The sequence below is a fragment of the Aedes albopictus genome, chromosome 3 (genome assembly GCF_035046485.1).
Source record: "Aedes albopictus strain Foshan chromosome 3, AalbF5, whole genome shotgun sequence".
Lineage (NCBI taxonomy): Eukaryota > Metazoa > Arthropoda > Insecta > Diptera > Culicidae > Aedes > Aedes albopictus.
Window position 1 is genome coordinate 88,286,336 of NC_085138.1, and position 27,076 is coordinate 88,313,411.

At 37.9% G+C, this 27,076-nt stretch overlaps 1 protein-coding gene and 1 pseudogene across 1 annotated transcript in view; both read right to left on the bottom strand.

The window, feature by feature from the left end:
• The window catches only part of LOC109401336 (uncharacterized), a 183,310-nt gene extending 180,971 nt beyond the window's left edge, over nucleotides 1-2,339 (bottom strand). Inside the window, exons 1-2 of the mRNA XM_062856856.1 lie at nucleotides 2,211-2,339; nucleotides 803-1,008 (exon numbers count right to left, since the gene is read on the bottom strand). The gene's annotated coding sequence lies outside the window, so the exon portion shown is untranslated. The remainder of the gene's footprint in view (nucleotides 1-802; nucleotides 1,009-2,210) is intronic.
• A 154-nt stretch (nucleotides 2,340-2,493) lies between these two features.
• LOC115259606 (small ribosomal subunit protein eS17-like) lies at nucleotides 2,494-18,844 on the bottom strand (annotated as a pseudogene).
• Between the last annotated feature and the right edge of the window lie 8,232 nt (nucleotides 18,845-27,076).

The window sequence follows — 27,076 nt, forward strand, 5'->3', positions numbered from 1 at the left end:
TGCCCCAACCCGTCATAACACCTTTTTAAAAAACTATGAATTTTTAAGAAAAACGCCTGTAACTTTTGAACCAAAAGTGATAACGACCATCTCAGCGCACGAAACGACGCATCTTCAAATGCTTTACAAGTGTTTTTGGGCGACTTTGATGAAAAATTCAAACAGAAAAAGTTAACGCCAGAAAACCGGTTTTTCTTGAACCACCCTAAGCTTATTCAGAAAAAATACCACTACATCAGTCAATTTTAAAGCTCTTGCCAAAACTCCGGACTGGCCAAAACTGAAGCTTCTACCCTACCATGTAAACATATGTGAAATTCCATGGTCCAATGATGTGCATCATATGTCGCAGAAATTTACACGTTTCATTCAATCTGTGAGTTGTTTACATAAATGTGTATATTTTGTCAAGAAAACCATCACCAGTTTTGTAAAATTCTATCACGGTAGTGTACATTTACAAGATAATGTAATTTTGCTTGGCAAAATGTTAAACTACATTAAACCATGCATTCTCTATAGGTGCAACGTTTGGTGTACTGCTAAATTATACATGGGTTTATTTTATAAAATAAAACTAGGTGTTTTTTTTTCAAATAACGAAGCATGGTGTCTAACTATAGCAAATGGTTAACTTTGAAAAGTTCGAAGCAATAACAGTAACAAAGTAATATTGACTGATAAATCATTCGAAACAGAAAGCTAAGTGACTAGCTATAAATAACTCTGTTTGAAGAAGTAATCAGTTTTGAGTTATTGCTGTTCGCACAGTCATCAATATAAAAGGAAACATTGAACTTACCTTTTCAATTAGCAATTCACCGTAATCCTTCAGTCGGTTACTATTGCTCACGGCTTATTTACGGTGTTGTTCAGCTCCAAAGCTCCTTCCCGCGCAAACAATTTCGCTGCTGTTCATACACTGTGCAAATATGTTTTCAACCCCTAATTCACCCTCTATTCACAAGCACCTAAACAATTGCAACTTCACTGTTATTCTTTCACCACCTGTGTAAGTGTAGGTTATGAATGGAAATTTATGACAATTATTCTGTGGCCCACGGAAATCTGTTCCAAATGGACAGTAATGCCGATCCATCACTAGTCTTCTTTCTTCGATACACGCCCATTGATCGTTACCACCCCAGTATCGTACATCACGTGCGTTTCAATCTCTCCGAAATTGCAAATGCACCCGGTAATGCACCACCAGAGCCGAACGAAAAGGAGTGATCTATGCTCCACGGCACACCGCACACACATAATCCACACACACATCGCACACGTACACACACGTGGTGCACACGGTTCGTTACACGTTTTTGCCTTGTTTTGGTCGGAGAGTAAAACGCACCGCATTTTTATTATTTATACAATTCATTTATGATCGCACAAAACATATATCATTTTCACGTTTCTTCGCTGCATGCGCCCCTTGAGCCACCGCGCACCGGGTGAAGCTTTCCACGAGTTACATATTTTCCACCTTTACCGCATCACTGCATTTCGCAACTTCGAAGCGTATAGAGTAGGAGCACACGTGAGACGTTTGGACAGCTCGAGGACGGACGGACAGAGGTAAACAGGATCTGAACGCTTCAGAAATTCCAATGGGTTTAGGTAAAAGTTTTGATACTAGTCAAACTTCGTTTGAATTCATCATTATTTAAGCTTGAAACTATTGTTCAATATATCAACAGACTTCAACACAGTTGCTTGCTAAATTTATTTGATCAGTAAATCAGATATTTCAAATTATCTGAAGTAATCCCATAGTATTCAAAACCATTTAGCTAAACCTGTTAGAAATTTCTTGGTGAATTCTGAAATCCTAATGAAGTTTAACATAGTTCAGATAAAAAAATTCTCAGTAAATTCTTCGAAAAATTATCAACAAGCACTCCAAAACCATCTACCAAAGCCTCAAAGCCAGCTTTCGTTAGAAACCAGTTTCCATGATCCTCGTTCCGTCACTCCACCATCCCCCAACGAGGACGGAAGGTCACAATGCTAGGACCGAAAGACCCAACAAAGCCCAAACAATCCGTCTCCTCCATCCATCCATCCATCCATTTATGATACTCGATTATGCTGCGTCTCGTCGTCATGCACCAATACACTGTCAACCTGGGTCCCTCGGCCGCACGTCCCACCAAACCAGGAAGACCCCGCCCTTGGCCCAACTCGGTCCACAGCTCAGCTATGCTCACACCAGTTTCAAATCGCCAGGAGCGATACAAGCGCTCTAAACGCGGCCGACAACGACTTCACGACACGTATAGAACCGGGTCCGAACTGATCGCCACGAATGTTGGAGATCTACTGACGAAGCCGGGGCACTTCGTTGGGGTAAGCAAAAACAAACTATCGCGACCACCAGCGCGAGCACGCGATGATCGTGCGCTGTTCGTGGATGGTTTGGCTTTGCTCGCCTCTCGCGCGCGAGCGAGCATTGTTAACATTTGAATTTTATGATATTGGCTCCGAGTGATATTAGTGAGCGGTGATGATGATGATGCAGTTGATCGATTCTGCTGAGATCATGTGGTGGTCATTGGAATGCACACTAAATATCTAGATGGGGAAAAGTGCATTCATGCGCGGTGTTCGTTAGGGATGCTTGAAAAGTTTTAGGAAGATTTCAAAGCAATTTAAAATTTAGGCCAAACATTTCAATATGTCCTATCTGCATTTGAGAGGCTCTCTTTGTTTACTTTCTCTTTCAATTATTGCAATGTAATGGTACACTTATCAACTATTTTTGTACTACAAATCAAAAGACGATTGTTTTGACCATCGTTCAATGCACGGAGACAATCATAATACAAATAACAGCTGAGATATTAACGAACGAGAGGGACACCAAAGAAAGCCTCTCTTCTGCAGACCTTTAGACATGTTTGGCCTGAAATGTCATAGCCGCCGACTCCGTTACAGTACGTACGACATCAACTAGCTGGGACTTTTTGAATGGTTCTCAAGAAAAATGATAGTTAATTAACTGATTTATTTATTAACTGCTAAGATTGCGATTCTTATAAATTATTATGCATATTTAATTTATTTTATTTTTTTTGTCTGTATTTTAACCCTAGGCTAGTTCATCTCGGGACCCACGTTTTACTTCCCTTCCGAAGGAAGAACCCACATTTTGTGATTATGTCGGGAGTGGGATTCGATCCCAGGTCCTCGGCATGTTAGTCAAGGGTTCTAAGCACCACACCAGGTCCGCTCCACATGCATATCTTAAATAAATTACATTATACAGCTGTTTTCAGTTACAGTTATTAGTTTTAGTAAAACAGATGTAATGAAATCTTGTATGTATGGGTATGCAATCGACCATCACGGATTTGAACCAAATTTGGCTGAAACATTTGTTTAGGTGGAAAAAGAAAAAATCCAAATTTTGGTGCCGATCGGATCACCCCTCGGCCCGTGGCAACACCCCTCGTTTTGGCCGATATGGAAATTATCTTCTCTTTCTTTTATTTTTATCATTGAAACGATTGCACATACACATTTTCGACCTTCGGCTTTTTTAAAGGAAATTGTTCAGGGAATCCAGAAAAAATATTATTTTTTTGATACAGTGTTGACAGATATCATATTTTTCAATTTTAAAACTAAAAATCAATTTATCTCAAAATACGTATATTTTGATTTTTTAAATTTTGATTCCATCGTGTTTATCAGACGTTTTTCGATCGAAAAAGCTTAACTCCCCAAGGTAATTTGCGTCGTTCCTGAGATATGTATAGCGTTTTTAAGAAAAAATATTCATTTTTTTCATATAAAGTATCATATAAAATAAGGTGCAGTTTATAAATTTGGTAAAAAACACATTGTTCGATGCCAAATAAAGACGCTTTGTGCTGATTTGAACAATATCGAGTATAAGAAGGATTTAAAAAATTGTGACAGTGTTGCCAGTTTACCTTTTTTATTATACCATGGAACCTAACCTTCAAGTGTTTGGTAATGTACAGGTTATTCTGAAAAATCGCATCACGTGTGTTGCAAGATAAAAACAATACACATCTTCTCACACGACTTTGTTGTTGGCCTTTTCTTCACAGACAAACAGACGTAACACCTAGAATAATTTTCGTGAAAATCCATCGCCCAGTTCACACTACCATCACCTGGTGGAAATGTTTCACGATACACTGCATTGTGCAATATCGTCAACAGAAGGCATTAGTGTGAAACGGAAAATGCTTAGAAAAACGATACGCGCACCTGGTTGTGAAAGCTACAACTTTGCAGGTTTCAAAAAATCGTTAAAACCGTGGGCGATGGAAATTTTTCCAATGTTACGTCTGTTTATCTGTGTTTTCTTGTTTATGGTCCTATCTGACAAAATAACCCAATAATTGACAGTTATTGGTAGTTTGATAGTAAGCAATAAAAAAAAATTGTTTATATAAAATATATCTATTGTGAAATTCATTTCAATTGTCATTTTATTCATTTCAACGATGTTGTAGATGGAAGTGTTGCCACACACGTCATTTTTATTGTAAACATCTAATTTGCACGAAAGCTTTCTTAAATAGATAACACCAAACATATCGAACACATTTGGCAACACTGCATGATTATGAGCATAGATGGCAACACAATTCATGATTGCTACTCCATGGTTAATCGCAGCGAACGATTGTAGCTTTAGTTTGTGTGTTTGCTTGTCAGCGACGACATCAGCCACTTCGATCACCCACAAGCATTCTTTACCATTCGCCATTCATTCATTCGCTTGCGATCAAGACTGCGACGAACGGCAACGAATATCCATGTCAAGCAACTTGCGCATGGCTTCCCACTGGTGATGGGGTTGCGTGCTTTATCACGACAATCCGTTTGCTGCATCTTTCTCGATTCGATTCAGCAAAGAGGAGTGAATATGAATGGAGTGAGGCGAATATACCGATCCTTAATATGATACTATACATTGTCGATCTGGGAGTCACTTATAACACAGCGTAACAAAAACCAACTTTTGGTCTGTCTCAAAAGCAAACTTATGTGTCTCTGACAGATTTTGGGCCGCTGAATCCGAATCCGTGCTCAGATTTGCTCCAGCACGTCACAATTTTGGGCTATACCTCAATTTATAGGAAAAAATGCGCAATTTTGAACATCTAAACTAACGACTCATGCAAAATATTTCGTTTTACCAAATCGAATTTGATAGTTTTAAGCAATTTATGATTTATCGGAATTAACCTTCGCGTACAATCGATCTCTTTTCCATGCAAAAAAACCTAAGAAAAGTAGTTACGCCCCTCTAAGGAGCAAACGCCACTAATCCATTTCACTCAGAAATTTTAGTTCATTCTTCGCCACGAAGAACATACAAAAACTCATACCATATGCTATCACATCAATAGACAACACAATACTCAACACTGTTCTTCACTTCTCTGCCCGGGACAATAAAGGACATGAGCTATTATTCTGCGATCCCCTCATAGGGGTGATGAATTCACAGTAAGAGTAAACGCAATACTAAGCATCCCCGCACCTATTGTTTGCGTTTCCGCGAAATACTAGCATACTTGGCAACACTGCCGTAAAAATTTTTATAAGGAATTGAACCTTCGAATATAAATTAAAAACACTGAAGTCTGAGCTACCAGTTGCGCGACGATGCGTAGTATCTAATATTATCTAATTCCAAAGGATGTCATACTTCATATTTAATCATATTTCATATTTTCAGGTTCAGCTTCAGAAATTAGCTGTGGGTCAATGAATGTAGCGAAATGATATTTTCAGCACTGTTGGTTATAAATATACTCATCAAATGATTTCCTGAATATATTTTACGTCGATGTTGCCAAATGCACTAAAACTAAATTAAAAATACTTTTGGCTTGTTAATTAGATTTCATACCAAAGTTCTAGTAAAATTAAGATTTCTACAATAAATATTACATATTTGGCAGCACTTCCGTTCAGATAATGTTAAAATATATGAAATTTGTTTAGAATTGATTATCTCAATCGATACATTTTTTAAGTTCAACAGGTTGTGCTAGTCCATTACGATAGATTCATAATTGATGAACTGGCAACACTGTCACATTTTTAATCCTTATTATACTTGATATTGTTCAGATCAACACAAAACGTCTTTATATGGCATCGAACAATGTTTTTTTGCGAAATTTATAAACTGCACCTGATTTTATCTGATACTTTATATGAAAAAATGAATATTTTTTCTTAAAAACGCTATATCTCAGGAACGACGCATATTACCTTGGGGAGTTAAGCTATTTCGATCGAAAAACGTCTGATAAACACGATGGAATCAAAATTTAAAAAATCGAAATATACGTATTTTGAGAAAAATCAATTTTTAGTTTTAAAATTGAAAAATATGATATCTGGCAACACTGTACCAAAAAATATTTTTTTCTGGATTCCCTGAACGATTTACTTTAAAAAAGCCGAAGGTCGAAAATGTGTATGTGCAATCGTTTCAATGATAAAAATAAAAGAAAGAGAAGATAATTTTCATATCGGCTAAAACGAGGGGTGTTGCCACGGGCCGAGGGGTGATCCGATCGGCACCAAAATTTGGATTTTTTCTTTGTCCATCTGAACAAATGTTTCAACCAAATTTGGTTCAAATCCGTGATGGTCGATTGCATCTTTTCACATTTTCTCGGTCACTTCATATGGAATGACCCATATTCATAATTATCATTAAAAAGCACTTCATTCAACTTATGACAGGCTTGGTGGTTTAGTGACAATCGGTTTTGATTCGTATGCTGAAGGTCCTGGGTTCAATTCGTGGCCCGTCCCTTTCCTCCTTCTTGCTTGTGACACTAGATGTGATATTGTACCGGCTTTTCGAACCCTCTAAGCATAATAATCTTTTCGAATGAGTGTAATCAGTTTTGAACCTCTTAATTCCACCCTATTTTGCTTATCACAACTACAAAACTGATTACACTCATTCGAACTAGATGTAAATCGCAGTGACTTCTGTCCAACAAAAACTTACACTGCCGTGACTCTTATGAGACAAGTGTGTTACTGGGGCTCATAAGTTTATAACCATCATCGCTAGAAAAGAACCGGACTGTGACTGCAAGGACTGTGACTGCAAGGTATTGATCAAAATGTATGAATTGCCTAAATTGCACTTTGAGAATAAGTGGAGTGTCCCAACCAACACCTAATTCAGTTGGATCTCAGTGCAATTCATATCAGATCAGATCAATCACGGAGGAACAACCATTGACATGTAGAGTAGGCTGTCCCAAAAAAAATCGATGTTCGAAAAGTCAAGGTGCTCAACCCTTAAATGAAAGATATGCATATTTGAAGCATTTTTGTAGAACATTTCGATTTTCTAAAAAATTATTTAGAGGTTCCGCTAGGGCGATTTTTGAAAAATGGCCTTTTTTCATGAAAAGTCTCAAAAAAATCATTTTTTCGTAATATTTTTTCAACTTCTGAATTTTTTCAATATTTTTGTATTTTTCTATGAACCTCTAGGCATTCTTGAAGGGGATAAGTTTTTGAAATATTGTATTTATATTGACGACAGAACCGTTTTTGTGCTGATAAAAGGACTATTTTTTAAAAATTTTTCATCTAAATTTGAGAAAAAAATACATGCATGATTTTTTATTTTCAATTTTGAAAGTTTGATCTGATAGTACTATTTGTATGCATCATTTCTCTAAAAAAAGATTTAAAATATCTTGTCTAGAAGCTGAGATATTAGGATTTTAGTAAATGGACAATATTTCAAATTTTTGCAAAACTTTGTATATTTGGAATATTGTAAGGTCCTTGTGACACTCCAATGTACGTATATGAAAAGTACCCAAGTAACACAGAAAACATCTTAAAAAATTGAAAGATAAAAAGTTGTTTTATAAATGTTACATAAGTGGATGGAAAAGCATCTTGAGCTATAATAATGCTCTATTTAGGCTGGACGATGAATAACCTTAAAATACTATCAATGATTTCACCAGGTACGAAATGTGTTATTTGTAGAGTAATGCGGGGCAAAAGTTCGCACGGGGCAAAAGTTCGCAGTGGGTTTTTTTCTGAACACGAGTTAACAACCCAAACAAATTTGTATGGGGTCGACACATAATCAGGCCAGTTACTCGTCAACAAAAATTGAAATGATTTCGTTATGGTGTGGCAGAGATATGCGAAAAAATGTCTTTCTAGGTGTTTTGATAGAATTTTTGGACTTTTTGAAATAAGAATTTGCAGCAACAGAAAGAAGAAGAATCTAATAACCTCTTGATGTCGGAGAATCGTTATTCCATAGTAGTTCGAGAGGTGCACTGGAATAAACAATAAATTACTAGTGCTTCTTGTAGAAAGGGACATTGTTAAAACCTTGACGATGGGGCAAAAGTTCGCAGTAGCTGTGGGGCAAAAGTTCGCACTAGATTTCTGAATGTAGTACATCAATAAAATTACAGAATCTTTGAAGCAATGATGGTTTCGTATAGAAACTACTATATATGTATAATATGTGTAGTATGTACCCTGAAATCGTTCCGGCAGAGGGTTTGAACTTAGTTTTGTAAGAAGATCGATTGTAAGGCAAACATTATGTTCACCCATTTAAATCAAGAAATGAAAAATGGCTAAAAAACATTTTAAAACATTTTCTTCGTCATCCTCGTCGTGTCTTTTCGTATGTTTCTGAAGGTCATGTTATGTTCATCTACTTTACCGGGGCCTTTCATAGCTTAGTTTGGAAATTAGCAGTTATAGTTCATCACCATACTGATACGGCGATAAGTCTCGATTACGGTCTCGTTCAATAGTTTTGCAGCATATTTGATTTTTTTTTCATGTATTTTGTGTAACACGTGTCTCTATGATTACCCCACAATGTATTTTGACAACTTCAGTAAAGCTGGAAAGGACAGCTTCTAGTTAATAGTTGTGGAAGTCTTCATAAAACACACTGTATACAAAAGCTGAACACCAGGTCGTATTCCAGTTGGGCCGTAATGCTAAGAACAGAAAGAAACAGATTTCATGGCTAGAGTGAAAGGACGAACATGAATTAACCTGAAATAAATGAACATGACATCAATAAACTACCCTGTACAAAGTGCGAACTTTTACCCCGCATAATGCGAACTTTTGCCCCCACTATGGGGCAAAAGTTCGCATTGGAGTACTTGTATTAAAAGTTGTATTACTAAAACTTCGAAAAGAATGCGAAAAAATCTAGTACTACGTTTTGAGGGCAACATGATAAGGACCCGTTTAACGAAAAAAACGATATTATTTTCTTTTCATTTAAAAGTTATTTTGTGAAATCTGTTAGGTGCGAACTTTTGCCCCGCATTACTCTACTGTTGTATAACGTTATTAGAGCATCAAATACACTACAGGCAAACGCAACAACTTTGCTATCTTCTGTTAACGTTTTCACATTAGTATACGTCAAGAAACTGGCCCCGATAATGTCCGAGTGTCACTTGATGTCCATGGGACGAAATGCTTTTTACCCACTTCAGCTCTCGGAAAAATCAACAAATTGAGCCGCTTTTCAACAATATTGATGTGCTGGATCTCATCATCATCATATCATCAAGCATCCGCAACAAAACACACACTTACCACAGCGCCACTTCTTCTTCAGTGCCACAGCAAATTCGCTGAATCTTTCAATCCAGTGCTATTCGGCGCAAATCGTCATGCTACCTAAGAATTTTGCAGGCACTGTTGAATAGATACTAAACTAAATCAACCCATCGGGTGTAGTTCGGAGTCTTGCTTCAGCTGACCGATGTGGTGCATCACAATCCATCACGCCCAGCTGCTGATTAATTTCAGAGTAACGAATTCGTGAATCATTCAACGACGATTTATTCTTTTCGCAGGGTTGGCCACAGGGAACTTGTATTCTTGTGGAACGCGGGACTTTTAACATTTGCGAGCGGGAAACATTTACGAGCCACGGGGCCATTTGCAAAACAAACTAGAATAATTGTTTTGATTTGATGTTTTGACAGATTGAGTCTGGCCAAGAAACAAGTTATAATTGAGTTATTTTAACGTTGTTTTATTGTATGTCGCAACACATCTTCACAGCTAATGTGTGAACATGTCTAAAAGATGTTGAAAAAACGTGTCGAAAACTTTATTACAAGTATTTCCACGTTTTATTTTACAGTCGTTTTCACTACGTTCTTTCAACCTAATTTCCACTTATTTCTAAATCCACTCGGAAAAAATATCTAGCTGACAGTACCTGCTCAAAATGTAAGCACAAGTATTATTACGGGAAAAAAATAAATGTACATTTTTTAAACTTTGTTACTCATTCAGAAGAAATTTGTATTTTGTTAAGATTATAATATTCAAATCTTACTTAATTCATATTTAGTAATGAACAAGAGACTAAATTTTAACCACAATTGAAACATAATGTGGTCCTAAATCTTTAGAACGACACTGTAAGCTTCAAGAAGAGTCAGCCATATTGATATTCATGTGGATCTAAAAAAAATCTCGTAAATTGGATTGATCATGATATACTATTTCGTCTAGGTCAATGGCGCATGAAAAATAGGCAAGTAAAATCATAACATTCACCACAAATCTTGAACCGCAGGTGAGCATCATCATAACTAAGTGTCAGTCATTCTATCATTTGTTATTCGCAAATTATCGTATTGGAACATTGACTTCATCACCATCAAACCCTTCATCGGAATGAATAATCTGGTAAAGTAAATTATTTTTTTTATTTATTATATCTTTTTTTTTTTTCATTTCGCTTTTGTGTCTGCTGCTACGCCAAACATTTAGTGCGGAGTTTTATTGACCTGTATTATACATGTTTTCTACAAGTCATATGATTGGCAAAAAAACAGTTTTAATCTTTATGCATGTTGTATGTTCTATAAATGTTTTCTGCTAGCTGGATGTCATTAAAATAACTATATTGCAATGTAAAATTTGGTTGTACTATATATGCGTTTTGAAAGCATCTGTTACTAAAAGTTGACATGATAATACCTTGTCAATATATGAGCGTTAAGTTGGAACGTCATTATTAGTTTTATATATGTATTAGGATACATCTTATATAACTATAAAGATGTTTTATAAGCCGCCATTTTTTGCGCTGTTTTGAGATTATAAGTGCTTGATATCAAGTTAAAAATACAACCAAAATACATCTGCTTGAGTCTAAAACGTGAATTTTAAACTATTATATAACAAATTGTGTTACTTGGGTAGTTAGGCTTAAAAATTAGGCTTTTCTTGTTGGATGGTCAAGCTAGTTTAAACATGGATCTTTTATTCTGGGGTGATTGGTAGTAGATTCATGAAGAGCTTTTATTTGAATAACTACAACAATGACGGGTAGCAACGCATTTAGTTCGATATTACGTCGTGGAATTCTCGACAATAATACCCCTTTCTGAAGTAGCAAAAACCATTCCATGCAGAGATAACATAAAAGTGATGAAATCAATAAAAAAATAAGTTAAGTCAGGAATGATTTTAAAAAACTTAGAAAATAATAGACAATAATAGGCTTTTGTGGAAATACGCGATCTTATGATTGCTAAACGTTTATTCCTTTGATGAATTGAGCTAAAATTTTGACACGAAATTGCAAATATGCAGAATTTTGCACATACGAAATAAAAATCGTGTCTGATCACAAGCTTAGGCACGATAGGACAACCAAAATGTGTCAAAGTGATCGGACAACAGCAGTCTTTTGATTTACACGTGTGTTGCTGTTCGATCAGTTTTGCACTTACGCCCACACATGTGATCAGAAATGTTTTCTATTTCTTATACGTAAAATTCTTCATCGTGTCGGTTTCGTATCAAAATTTGAGTTTAATTCATCAAAGGAAATATAGTTAAACCATCTCAAATTTGGCAATTTTGTATGACAATCGGCGTTTGTCCGATTAATTATGCACCCCCGTTGCCGAGTTTCATACCAAATTGTCCATTACATTTCAAGTTCAAGTCTTCAGTAAAAATCATGTCCTAACTATGTTTTTTTTTTATTTTATCAATGTTATATAATCTCTGCATGGTCGTTCCTATTTCAGAAAAAAATGAGCGTAGTAGTCGGGAAATCCACGACGTAATCTCGAACTAAATGCGTTGCTACCAGTAACCACGATACCCATCATATTTGTAGTTATTCAGATAAAAGCTCTTCATGAATCTACTGCCAACCAGCCCAGAATAAAAGATCCATGTTTAAACTAGCTTGACCATACAACAAGAAAAGCTTTTTTTTAACTTCTTTTAATATACATACATTGGAGTGTCACAAAAACCTTACAATATTCCAAGTATACAAAGTTTTGCAAAAATTTAAAATATTGTTCATTTACTAAAATCCTGATATCTCAGCTTCTAGACAAGATATTTTAAATCTTTTTTTAGAGAAATGACGCATACAAATAGTACTATCAGATCAAACTTTCAAAATTGAAAATAAAAAATCGTGCATGTATTTTTTTCTCAAATTTAGATGAAAAATTCTCAAAAAATAGTGCTTTTATCAGCTCAAAAACGGTTCTGCCGTCAATATAAATAAAATATTTCAAAAACTTATCCCCTTCAAGAATGCCTAGAGGTCCATAGAAAAATACAAAAATATTGAAAAAATTCAGAAGTTGAAAAAATATTACGAAAAAATGATTTTTTTGAGACTTTTCATGAAAAAAGGCCATTTTTCAAAAATCGCCCTAGCGGAACCTCTAAATGATTTTTTAGAAAATCGAAATGTTCTACAAAAATGCTTCAAATATGCATATCTTTCATTTAAGGGTTGAGCACCTTGACTTTTCGAACATCGATTTTTTTTGGGACAGTCTAATGTAGAGTAAAATGCGGGGAAAAAGTTCGCAGTGGGTTTTTCTCCGCGCATGAGTTAAGAACCCAAACAAATCTGCATGGGTTCGACACATAATCAGGTCAGTTACTCAATAATGAAAATTGGAACGATTTCGTTATGCTGTAGCAGAGTTATGCAAAAAAAAAGTGTTTCAAGGTGTTTTGATAAAATTGTTGAACCTTTTGGAACAATAATTTGTAGTAACAGGAGGTAGCGGCAGCATTACGATGAGCACCTTAATGGCGACGTTGCAAGCACCGAAGGGAGCGCGGTAACATATCTAGGACTACGTGCGCTGGACGAAAGGTTTTCAGCCCCTAACCCTCAGACCACCCCTAGATGAGAGTTATCAGATCTTTCATGTTTTGGGAACTATAAAATAGAAACAGATAGATTATTGGCTTCGTATCTAGAGTACACAAATTTGCCTTCTCCATGTTTTATGAACTCTGCTAGCACACTCAAACAGATTCTAGATTTGTGCGTTTCGGAAAATCTTACGTGTTTTATAAAAAATATGTGTTTTTTTACCATAAAAAGTAACCAGGGAAGTGGGGGTAACGCTTTCTAAAAATCGTGAAAATTTTGCTTACGTACTTGGATAGCCTTTCTTAACATGTACTTCATTCCAGACAGCATCAACAATAACAAAAATTATCATATGGCGACCGTGACTGGGCTGCAAAACGGTGAGTCGAAAAGAAGAGCGTCCAACATAGCTTTGGTTCTCACAAATTCCTACCTCATGCTTCCACGGGTCAAGCGATGACAAAGACCGCCAGCTGAGAGTTGTATGCTTAGCTGGTAGTGCAGCCTGGGCATTGTTGTCCTTCTGACTTTAGCTAGATTGAGGAGGTATGACCCGAGCGTCTGTTTACCAAGGAGGTGCGGCTCAAACAGCGTCTGTTCCGGCATCCAGCTGCTGAGCATGGAATGCTTCTCCACCGGAAGCTATACCTAAGGTGGCAGCCCCACCACTGTGGATAGGAGACCTTAGGCCAACAATCAACTGTTTCCGAAACCCAAAAAAAATCGTTACTGAAACCGAAAATGAAGGATTACGAACTGATTCAACGGCAACGACTTTTAGCGCGAAACAACGGACAAGAATTGCACCTTGGAATGTATTTACCCTAGCCCACAACTAGCACAACCCTTGGCACTACTAGCCACGAGGCATGCCGTATGAAGCTTGAGATCCTAGGACTGAGCGAAGTCCGTTGGCCGAACTTTGGAGGACACAGAATGGCGTCGGGTCAAGTTCTGCTATATTCTGGCCAACGATGTGAACACGCTCCTCGCCACCGTGGAGTTGGTTTCCTGCTCAGCGCTCACGCCAACGCTGCGCTTATGAAGTGGGAACCTACTAATGAGAGGATAATTGTAGTCAGATTCAAAACACGGGTTCGAAACTATATCATGATCCAATGTTACGCGCCAACCGATGCTGTCGAATTGCAAGACAAAGAGAACTTTTACAGCCAACTGAATGCTGTCGTGGACAAGATTCCAAAAGGTGATATCAAGATCCTTGGCGAGTTCAACGCGAAGGTTGGTTCCGACAACTAACAACTCGGACTATGAGCACGCCATGGTCTCGGAGAAATGAGCGAAAACAGCGAGCTGTTTGTATAGTTTTGTGGCAACAATGACATGGTGATTGGAGGCCCGAGCAAAGGCGGATAACAAAATGATAACAAGTTCTGTTACCTGGTTATCATTCGTTTGATAATTGAGTTTGATATCATTTAGGTTGAATTAAGAGCCAACATAACAAAAATGATAACTCAAATTTAGTCCACGAATACCAAAATGATAAGAAGTTAAGTTATCATTGAGTTCAAGTTGATAACTAATTGTGTTATACAATATTTTATTCGATATTACATTTAGTTATCAACGTGAAAAAATACAGCTGATTGATAACAGGTTTTGTTATCACTGAGTTATCATTCCGAGCTATTTTATCGACGAAAATAGTAAAAATCTACTTTACCGACAAGTTTAGCAGTTGAAAAAAGTTTCTCATAACTATTACCCATGTTTTCAACTATTGCGCCCAGTGGGTCTCGAACCCTGATCGAGTGATTATCGGTCGCAGCCGATAGCCACTATACCAACGGGACTCAGTGAGAGGGAGAGTGGTTGAAGGCTACGCTTTCGTACTGCAGTCACATTGAGAATGGAAAGCGGAATCTATTTTTAGATTCGAGGTCCGCCAGGCCCTCAGTTCTGGGAAAGCTTTGAAATGTGAGGTTGAAACTGATAACATATTTTGTTATTATTTAGTATTTGTATGTTATCGTGATAGACCAAAATTATTGATAACTAAATTTGTTATCATCTGATTATCATCAATTGGAAAAGATGATAACAAAAATAACAAGATGATAATACCGATGACAGAGTTTATTATCAAAGTGATATCACTTAGTTATCCGCCTTTGCTCGGGGGATCGCTCTTTCTTCATCGATCAGTGCATCAGTGCGTACACACTCAGTTGAGCTCGAGTAATTTCCATTCTTTTGCCGAGATTCACACAGCCGAGCACTCGGCAATCGCAAATTAACTGAGATATCAGCAAAAAGTCAAGTTTATTTATACCCGAGCAGAAGCTACAAGTGAATAACATATCAAGGTATTTATCTTAAATACTACCATATCTTGATATGCCCTCTATAAGGTGGTAATAAGAGGCAAAATAACAAAAACGAATACCAAAGTTTAGTATAAATAACACCTAGAAAATAACAAGTCTTATTATTTCAATAATGAATGCATACCTAAAATTTCAAGTGCTGTATTTGTTATCTCAAAGTTATTAAATAACAAACTAATAACATTTCTTGTTATTGAATGTTTCTTTTGTACGATGACTTTATGATGTAATAGCAAATCTTGTTCTTCGGTTATTTTCTATGCTAAACCAACAAATACCGCATCAATACCAATCTCTCCTCAAATGCCTCCAACAGTTATTGTGATGTTCTCATAAAATTTCGTATAATAACGCAGCAATAACAATTTTAGGTATTAGATCACATGTTGCTCTTCGCATGGTATTTGTAAGGTATGCCCTTCTGCTCGGGTAGCAGCACCTATGGGTACCGCTAGCATCAAACATTAAACGTCAAGCGTTTAACCGAGATTTCAGCAAATGAACTTTAATCGAGATTCGCACAGCCGATCTCGGCATTCTGTTTTAAGTGTGTAGGTTTCCTGTGATGGCGTCACGGAAAATCAAATCCACAACATCTGCATCAGCCGGAAATGGAGACGGAGCCTTCTTGATGTGCGGAACAAACGTAGCGCCGACATTGCGTCTGACTATCATCTCCAAATCGACGAGATCCGACTGCGCATTGCTAGGACCCATCGACAGGAGGAGAACGTCGGGAACCGATTCAACACACGCCGACTGGTCATAGTCATAGTCCGTCAGCGCTATTCGGCTGATGTGCGATCGACCCCCGGAGCTCTGTTCGATGCATCGGATGGCTGTTTCTATCGCCTGCAATCATGGAGCTTTGGTGTTGACACGGGTAATACGTCAAACCCTTGGCGGATAATGCTCAGGTGTTGGTGGCGTGGTAGACAATTCAAAAAGGTTTGCAAAGTGCTCGAAACAGCGTTCCAGCTGGTCAGCCGGGTCGGTCAAGAGTTGCCCAGATATGTTTTTCACAGGCGCCGAATAGCGACAGGCTACGGCTTTGGCTCCTCGTGTTTTCGCTCGCACTATCGTGGCTTTGGCGTTCCTTCGCTCCTCTATCCGATCATCTATCCTGATGAACAATATGCAGAGTTGATCGGTTGTTGGCCGATCGCCGAATGAATGTGCAGTTTGAGGATCAAGCGCTGATTCTTCAACTTTGTTGCCAAATCCATGACGCGACTTTAAAGTCAGCTTAGTAAACTTAAACTGTTTCATAACACTCAATGCAGTGAAACGGAGTCGAAGAAACACTGGATTCGACAAGAAATGTTGAGCGGTTTTACTGCAGAAAGACGCAGCGTGGGTGGTCATGCTGCAGCATTGGACCCGGCAGAACGTGTAACTTTAAAAGCCGAAGTGGACAGCCGGGCAACCTCTTCCGAGAGAAAATAAAGTATAACTGGAAGAAGCGGAATGTAAGGGAATGCAACTGTTGAGCTATTCTCAAGAAACACTGAAGTTCTACCTACAGAGAACAGTTGAATGTCTGTTGGATGTGGCTATAACACCAATCTGAATTTTGTGTAAGGAAGTGGCAACATCTTGGCATCGATTAGTTTCTCATACTAATGTAATTCACCACTTGGAACGTTTCAATTCACCACTGACTGTGGCAATATGGTGCTTGGCGGCGCTAGTGTTTTCATTGTCTAATGGTTTGCATCCTTACTCAAGTAAGGCCTCAAGTACACAGGGTCAAATATTTGACAAACTGAACATCAGAAATCTGTTTGACACTTAGGCGCCGTCCACAAATTACGTAACGCTCTAGGGGGAGGGGGGAGTATGGCCGAGCGTTACAGTCCATACACAAATTTTAGGATTTTCATACAAAAAAACTTTACGGAGGGGGGATAGACTACATACACTCCGATAGTGATTGAATGATCACTGATGGTGTTGTCAAAATAATCAAGTGACTGAGTTTTTGAGAAAAACGTAACAAACTATAATACATCTTGCATAGAGTGAAGATTACTTTCATTAATGTCGATATTCCAAATTCAGTATATGCTGGATCTTTTAGTTTATTGAAATTTGCTCCATTCAAACAAACAAATAGACGAGACATGATTGATCCATGAAAGTATTTCTCAAATGAGGAAATGAAAAAATGGGTAACTGTTCTGTACTATGGAGTAGAATAGTTTAACTAGCAATGAGAAGGTAATGAAGCCACAGTTGTAATGCTGGTGGTAATATAAAAATTCGATCAATGATTCATGTGATGCATATTTAATGACCGAACAAGGTTTTTCTTTCCCTAACTTCCAAAGCATCATATTCTTTCGCTTAAAATACGATGATACACTCTCTCGCGTGGATGTGGGAATAGTAGTTTACGCAACAAGGTGCAGAATGAAGATTTTTACAGCACGAGTTGTACATTTATCCAACGAGGCTTGCCGAGTTGGATAATTACGACGAGTGCTGTAAAAATCGAGTTCTGCACCAAGTTGCGTACAACGTTTTTTGCAATTTCATAAGGGTAGTTTTTAACAAAACTTATTCATCGAACGGCACACTGATGTTCATAGTCATGTTTAAGAAAGTCTGATCATAATAGGTTATACTGTGCAGTTGTCACAATTTTTCAAAAATGCGTTCAAAAAAGAACACGAAATTGATCCAAACATAAAACAGTGCTGTAATGGTTCATTACGCAACGCAAATCAGTGCTGTAATGAACCATTACAGCACTGCTAATTTGGTGTGGGAAAGTAGGCCTTTTCCTAACAGATTTGCGTAAGGTAAAACAGCCTATTACGATGAGAAATTGCAAAAATTCTATAACAACATCCCAGCGATCTTGACTTGCAGCAAACTTGGTTGCGATGGCTGTAGCCCTGCGCCGACGGGTTGGTCACCTGGACAACGATTTTGTTGAAGTTCAGCTTCTTCAACATCTTCTTGGTCTCCGGATCCACTTCGATGATGTCCTGCTCCAGAGCGGACACCTCCGGTACGTAGTTATCTCTGTGCTAACGTTCCTCTTCCTGCAGCTTGATGGATATACCACGGACCTGCGAGTGGCGCAGACGCTTCATCAGGTGTGTCACGAAACCAGCGATCTTGTTGCGCAAGGGATTAGTGGGAATGATGGCCACTTCCTCGACGATGCGCTTGTTTGTGTGGAAATCCATCGTCAGCAGGGTGTAGTACTTCTCAATAATGACCTTAGAGGCCTTCTTGACGGTTTTTGTACGAACGCGACTCATTTTGGTTCAAGTTTCGCTGCTGTAGTCACTACGAAAACGTGAGGAAAAAGGGTTGATGAGATAGCTATGAATATGAGTGTAGCTCGTGAAACTTTGTGCCTTCCATAAATTCATATTAAGATAACACCTAAAGATGAAGTTCAGATTTTATTGAACAGTAAATATAAAGAATGAAAAGTAGTATACGAGTAGAGGCTTTCATGGTATTTACTTTCCCGGCATTATTTGATTTCTTTTTCACTATACTATGGCTGAATGAATACGACTCAATTGTTACGTGTTGAAGTCAAACTAGGAATACCTCCGTGATTGATCTTCTGAAAGTTGAAAAGCAGGATCCTTGGTAGTCAATTTTCTCATAATCCCGATTTAAAGGGAGGCATTCAATGAACAAATTGCAGAAATATTTTGGCATTTGAGAATAGCAAAAGTCATAGCTTACTTTGATGAGATTTTTTTTCTCGTATGTTTTAATGATTTTTGAATTCTGATAATGTCAAAGATAGGATGCAAGAAGAACAGTTATAGCATAGGTTATAAGTTTATGATTAAAGCTTTGCGTGTATGAAATACAGTCTTGGAAATCAACAGTTGTTGAAGTTGTTGAAATAAGCATTTGAAGCTAACGCAATTGTACTGTACTATACTAACCAAGATGCTGACAGTATATGCATGCATATACAGCTTTTGAGAGCGTTTGACGTACATTAAAGTATAGGAAACAGTGAGACAGATAGGGAATTTCCAAAAAATAGAATTTTCATTATCAGTTGGAGCAATCAACACCATTTTTAAAAAGTCCTTCACGAAAGAATCTGCGTTGCGTTGAATGATCAACGAAAGATTTACTACTGGTGTTGATTCTCAAATCGTATGTTCCAATTTTCAACATTCTGGATGTAGAGCCGAATATTATTATTAAACAAAACTTATTGATTCTCTGCGTGAATACAAAGTTCCACTTTGGTTTGGTTGATTTTATTAGTTTTCAAGAAAAAATGTTGGATAAAAAAAGAACTCGTATGAAATGACATCGTAAAGTATTAATTTAGTTTTAATCTGTAATTGCGGTCCTTCGAAAGTCATATATCAAATGTAGAGCGCATGGTATTTTAAAAATAGGCACTGCAAAAAAAAATGCATTGATTTGAAGTAAGTTGAGCGTTGAGGATTTTTTCAGTCTGAAAATTTGTACAATTGGAAAGATAAAAAAAAAATATGACAATCAATCGTATACCTAGGAAATCAATGGGATGCATGATTGCTGTGTAAATATCAGGAAGAACAACTAAAAATGTTTAAAAGGAATATAAAGCGCAAATTAAACGTTTGTACGATTCAAATTATGTACCGTGATAAATCAAGTTACGACAAAAATGATTGATTTGTAACATATACTAATCAATTAGAGTAGGAGAGGGAAGTAATGTTGAGAAGGATAGAGCAATCAGATCTGGTCAGACACATTGTGGAAAATAATTAACATAGTAGTCCTTGCTTTAAGAGCAATTGTCATTCTTTTAACGTTGAACCATTCGTCATTGAAATCATTGCCATCATCAATAATTTGAAAGCAGTTTTCTCGTTCAAAACAGAAGATTTTGCCATGAAAATGTATTCACTGCATTCCACAAGAGGAATGGAATACAGTGAATATATTTTCATGGTCTTTGTTTTGATTTATAGTGAAAAAACTGCTTTTCGTTTTCCGAAAAATGATGACGGATGCTTGAGCCTTAAAGAAGCATTTCAGTCTTTGAACGAACCTTATGAAGAGAAGACGCAAACACTATGGCTTTGGAGAAAACGTTGTACACGTCCGGTCACAACAGGCGGGTCAAAAAATGACGATTTTAGCGTTACGTAATCAAATGATGCTGCCTAATGAAAATTCGATCGAGCCAAACAAGATGTTTGAGCATTGGTTAGTTTTTGGACAAATATTTGACCTTGTGTACTGGATCTTTAAGATTCAAATCCTTACACAGCTGTCTGAATGAAATTTGTTCAAGCCTGGATGTCTGTTCGCTGTGTTGGAAACTATCGAGCTCTTTACCATATACCCACTGCAAATCCTCCATAATGCCGTAAATAACAGGTTCCAACGCCTAACAAGCCTTCGAGCTCCGACGACATACGACATCGAAATTCCATTTCATTTGTCACTTCCAAACAGTGAAAGTCGAATGTTCCCACTCAAATATCTAAAACTAGTCACATCCCAAAGGAGCATACACCACTCATTCCAAGTTCTTTGACCTACCTTACGCTGTCAAGCAAAGCGTTGTTGACCTACATTCCCCATAATCCATTTACGAGTTGTACCTGCCCGCAGCAGCCCAAGCAATCCTAACTGGTTTGTTCGCTTCGCACTGTCTATGGTTCGGCGATGGAAGACATCCCACACTCACTCTTACTGAATTGGCGCAATTTGTTGTCATAGTACCACCTTTCGTGCCCAATCGACTTGAACCTGAATTGAGTTGGACCGGAGCGGCATGCTGTACGGGTGTTCCATTCATCGAATATGTAGCGCCTAGATCTCGTGGGTTGACATTCGTATATGGAATGATCTAGTTTCTTCTTGGCGGTGATCAAAACTATAACCAAAGCAAAATGGAAATCTTGGAATAATTTATTGCACTTTATAGAACGCGACGCAGATGATCAAACCTAAACCTCGGATCACTTTCGCTTCAGAAATCGCGAATATACTTCCATTTATTAAAAACGCGATCAACCAATTTGCAACTCAGTTCTAATTTTCCCGACCATCCAACCGGTAAGTAAATTGCCGTCAACCATTGACAGTTAGCTGGGGCAGACAATTTAACGTTCCATAATAAATACAAATTTTCTCATAAATAATTTGAAAAGTCCCAGTGAAGAAATAGGGGTGCAAGCAGTAATAAATAACAAAAGTTCCATAAACAAATAAAAAAATGCATAAATAAATCAAAAGTTTCCATAAATAATTGATTTTTGAGCAATTAAAAACGTCAAAAATGCAATGAATAAATCAACTGTTGCAATAAAAAAAGCCATTTTTCCCCCCAAATAACTTCGAATTTTCCATAAATAAATCCAATTTTTCCATAATAAATTAGAAAGTTCACAATAAAAATATCGAAAAAGCAATAAAAAAATCAAAAAAATGCAATAAAAAATGACGAAATTACCCATGAAAAACAAATGCAGGAAAGTATGAGACAGTGAAATGCTGAATCGCACTTACATGACTGAAACTATGATTGCAATTTACCGAGCAATTGCTTGCTGTCCGAACTCGCTATCGCTCGTCGGACCTAAAAAAGGGATAACATCTATGTTTACATTATACCGGGCAAATTCTTGGATCTGTGGTTTGCCTAGAACCGAATCGATGCAGTTGCGGTGCATCGGATATCGGAAACTTCGGCGGCCTTCTGCCGCCTCAGTTCCTCAATCCTCTATGCGGCTTCGCCGCATGATCTGCATAATTTTTTGGCTCAAAATGCATTTACGTTTATTGCTCGTTTTTTGACATTTATTGATTATTTATATTTTTGTTCATTGCACTTTTTGAATTATTTATTGCTTTTTCGATATTTTTTTATTGTGAACTTTCTAATTTATTATGGAAAAATCGAATTTATTTATGGAAAATTCGAAGTTTTTTGGTGGGAAAATTGGCTTTTTTTATTGCAACAGTTGAATTATTCATTGCATTTTTGACGTTTTTAATTGCTCAAAAATCAATTATTTATGGAAACATTTGATTTATTTATGCATTTTTTTATTTGTTTATGGAACTTTTGTTATTTATTACTGCTTGCACCCCTGTTTCTTCACTGAGACTTTTGGAATTATTTATGAAGAATGATCACTTTCTTATGAGTCGTTTATATTTTAGCCGTTAGCTGGTCCCGTTTTGTATACGCAGCGTACAATGTTGATCGAACGAATTTGAATGGGGCGGACACATTGCATTGGTCAAGCTGGTGCTCTGGTGGTAGATCAACGGGACCTAACCGATCGTCACGTAGCCGCGATCATTGGTCCATGACCTGCTACCTAGTGCTGCTTGTGAGAGAATTATTAGCTCCTAGCACTCAAGCGACTAGGTACTTCGTCATCGTCGTTGTCGACTTCTATCAGTTCGGCTTGATTTGCCCGCCAAAAGAAAGCACCACTTCGCGTGGAGTCGCAGCATAAGCAGAGCAAATGCCAAGCGCGAGATCGCGGATCGCATATGCTCTGTTGCGCGAGAGAGCAAGAATGTTGGCCCGAAGTTTACCGATCGGTTATGAACCGGTTAAGTTGCGGCGATATGCTCAATGCTAATAACATAACAAAATAGGCTGCGTCACGTGTCTCAAAGTCGGAAGCAGAGATACATATTTCCTCTCCTCTCTGTGAACTGTAAATCGATGATATTATGTTTCAATAAGAATGTGTGAGTGGAATCACGACAAATCACGATTTAAGCGGCATGGTCGCCTCCAGGTAATAATTTGATGCTGTACAAACGTTTCTCCAACTATTTTAAATCAGCCTCGATTTGACCTAAAGCTGAGCACAAGAGGTACAATCCTTTATGCAGCTCCTAAACATCTAGTTTTGGTGATTTTATTCAACCTTTAGCTGATTTGAGGATCATTGGAAGGCTGATTTAAGGCTTAATATGCACCTAATCAGTAATCAATTGAATTTATTAATTGAGTAAAAATAAAATAAAAACACTTTCGTAAGTCTAATTTTTATCATTAGCTGCATCTATTTCCAGAAGAGATGTTTAGGAACGTATAAATTAATCTGTGAGAAAACTGGGAATAGAACTCGGACCTCCAGATTTATAGTCACTCACCGTAGCACCTACACACACATACACAATTGTATACAAATCCTCGACAACAAGAGCAATAATTGTTGTGTCTGTAGCAGGGATGGGAACAATCACTTGAAAAGAGTTCACATCCCTTCTTCAGCCCCAATACAGACTTAGTTCAACTTATGTTCTTGACTATTCAGCAAGGATGGGAACACTCACTTGCAAAGAGTTACACTCACTTGCTATTTTCTCAGCTCAGAAGCGTGCAATCAAGAAACGATGTATGGACGACTTTTGCATTGTGGTTTTGTCTAAAACTTTTCCGAATAGAGTAGTAGTCGCATACGCATACCAAAGTCATGACAGAGTTGTCAAAGCGTCTCCCCTCGAGGTGAGTCTAATTTACATTCACCTCGTGGAGAGTTGTCTCCAGGCATGCACTCCTTCAGGAATTCCTCTAGGGAATCCTCTAGGTATTCCTCTATGAATTCCTTTAGAAACTCTTTTGGGAATACCTCCAGGCATTCCTCCTTGAGTTCCCCCAGGGATTTTTAAAGGAATTCCTCTAGAGATTCATCCAGATTCCAGGCATTCTTCCAGAATTTCATCCAGTCATTTCTCCAGAAATCCCTCCAGAAATTTCACCAAGAATACCTCCAGGAATTACCCCAACTATATCATAAGGGATTCCTCCAGGAATTTCTCCAAGAAGTTCTCCAGGTAGTCGTTCAGAAATTCGTTCAGGAATTTTTCCAGATATTCCTGCGAATGCGTCCAGGGCTTCCTCCAGGAATTCATCCAGGAATTTCCTCTCCAGGGATTCCTCCAGATATTGCTCTAGGGATTATTTCACAGATTCCTCCAGGAATTCAGAAATTTCTCCAAGGATTCCTCTAGAAATTCCTCCAGCAATTCATCCAAGGATTCCTCCAGGTATGCTTTCTGAAATCCCTTCAGAAATTCCTACAGGATTGACTCCAGGCAAACCTGCAGGAATTCCGCTTGGGATTTTTCCAGGCATTCCATCAGGGATTTCTCTAGAGATGCCTCAAGGAATTCCTCTAGAGATTTCACCAGGGGTTCCTCCAGGAATTCTTTCAGGGTTTTCTCCAGAAATTCCTCCAGGGATTCTTCCTGAAAGTCATTCAATGATTCTTCAAGAAAATTCTCCAGGAATTCCTCCAGGGATTTCTTTAGGGATTTCTCCAGGGATTCCTCATGGAAATTATGCAGGGACTCCTACAGGAATTCCTCTAGAAATATTTCAAGGAACTTTCTGGAGATTCCTCCAGGAATTCTTACAGGCATGTCTCCAGGGATTCCTCCAGACATTCCTTCAGGCATTCCTTTAGGGAATCCTCTAGGAATTGCTCTAGGAATTCTTCCAGGAATTATTTTAGGGAGCGTCCATAAATGATATAGCATTTTTGGACGATTTTTTACTACCCGCTGCCCCTCGTGACATATTTTCCCATACCTAATCCATGGCTCGTCACACAATCTCAGACACCTCCCTTTCCCTAAAATGTTACGTCATTTATGGACGATCAATTAGGAATAGCTCCAGGTATTCCTTCTAAAGTTCCTCCAGAGATTTCTATAGGAATTCATCCAGGCATTTCTCCAGGATTTCATTCAGGAATTCCTCTAAGAATACCTTAAAGAACTCCACCAGGAATTACCTTAGTAATTCCTCCCGGTATTTATCCAAAAACTATACAAGGTATTTCTCTAGGCATTCCTCCAGGACTCCATCCAGGCGTTTCTCCAAGGACTCCTTCAGGAATTCCACCAAGCATACCTCTAGGAATTACCCTAGGTATTTGTTCAGGAATTTCTCCAGGAATTTCTCCCAGAAATTGATCCAGGAATTGCTCCAGGAATTCCTTTAGAAATTCCTACAGCAACTCAGAAATTTCTCCAAGGATTCATCTAGGGAATTCTTCAGGATTTCTTCCAGAGTTTGCTCCAGAAATTCATCCAGGAGTTTCTGCAGGAAATCCTCCAGGATTTTTTCCTGGAATTTCTCTAGGGATTCCTCCAGGTTTTTCCTCAGGAATTCCTTTAGAAATTCCTGCACAGATTTATCCATGGATTTCTTTGAGAAATTAACTAGTGATTGCTCCGGGAATTCATCCAGAGGTCCCTTTCAGGATTCCTCTAGAGATTCCACCAGGAATTTCTCCAGGGATGCCTCCAGGAAATCCTCCAATTATTCCTTCAGAAATTCCTCTAACGATTTCTCCAGGAATGGGGCACGTTCGGTGTAGTACTAGATTTGTAGTAATGAGCTAAATTTTAGTATGGTGAGAAGTTCAATTCTCCGTTTCTGCAATGAAATGGTCCAAAAAGCGTGGGTATTATGATTCCTTGCCTAATTTGATGCTGGTTGAGCAAAACTTTGGATAACTATGTTGTTCATGTTGCAAGAAATGGAGAAAACAAAAACACTGTTGCCCAGTTTTGCTCAAACAGCATCAAATTAGGCAAGGAAACATAATACCCACGCTTTTTGCACAATTTTATTGCAGAAATGGAGAATTGTCCTTCTCACCATACTAAAATTCAGCTCATTACTAAAACTCTAATTTTTCACCAATCTTTCCTATTCCCCCAGGTATACTTTTAGAAATTCCTCCAGGAATTTCTTTGGCAATTCCGCCAGGAATTTCTCCCAGGATTCCGCCAGAAATTCGTTCAGAAATTCCTCCAGGAATTCTTGTAGGGATTCCTCCAGAAATTCTCCCACAAATTCCTTCAAGGGTTTCTTCAGAAATTTGTCTATGAATTTCTCCAGGGATTTCTCAAGCGATTTTTTTTTCAGAAATTTCTCCAGGGATTTTCCCATAGTTGCTCTAAAGATTCCTCCAGAAATCCCTTCTAGGTATACTTTCTGAATTTCCTTCAGGGATTTCTACAGGGTTTACTTCAGGCATACCTGTAGGAATTCCTCTAGGGAATTCTCCAGGAATTCCTTCAGGGATTGCTCCGGAAGTTCTTTCAGGGATTGCAGCGAGATTTCCTGTAGTGATTCCTTTAAAAATTTCTCTTGGGATCTTTTCAAAAATATATTCAGGAATCCGGACAAAAAGTTCAGAAATCCGTCCATCATTTTTTCCAGGGACCCCAAGAGTTTCTTCCAGAATTACCTATAGATTTTTTGAATAACTTGAAGAATTTCTAGAGGAATTCAAACATCGATTTGTATTGTAGTTATTTAAGAGGGACACAAGAGTCGGGAAATTCCCCAAGAAGTCACCCAGGAATTCTTTCACAATTATCTCCGAGGAATCTTTAAGGAATTCATCCACAGATTTATCCATGAATTCCTTCAAGAATACCCCTGAAGCTTCTGCAAAGGAGTTTTTTTTTTAAATTCTTCCTGTGATTCTTTCAGGAATATATCCAGTTACTCTTTTACAGTCAAACATACAAGTACTTA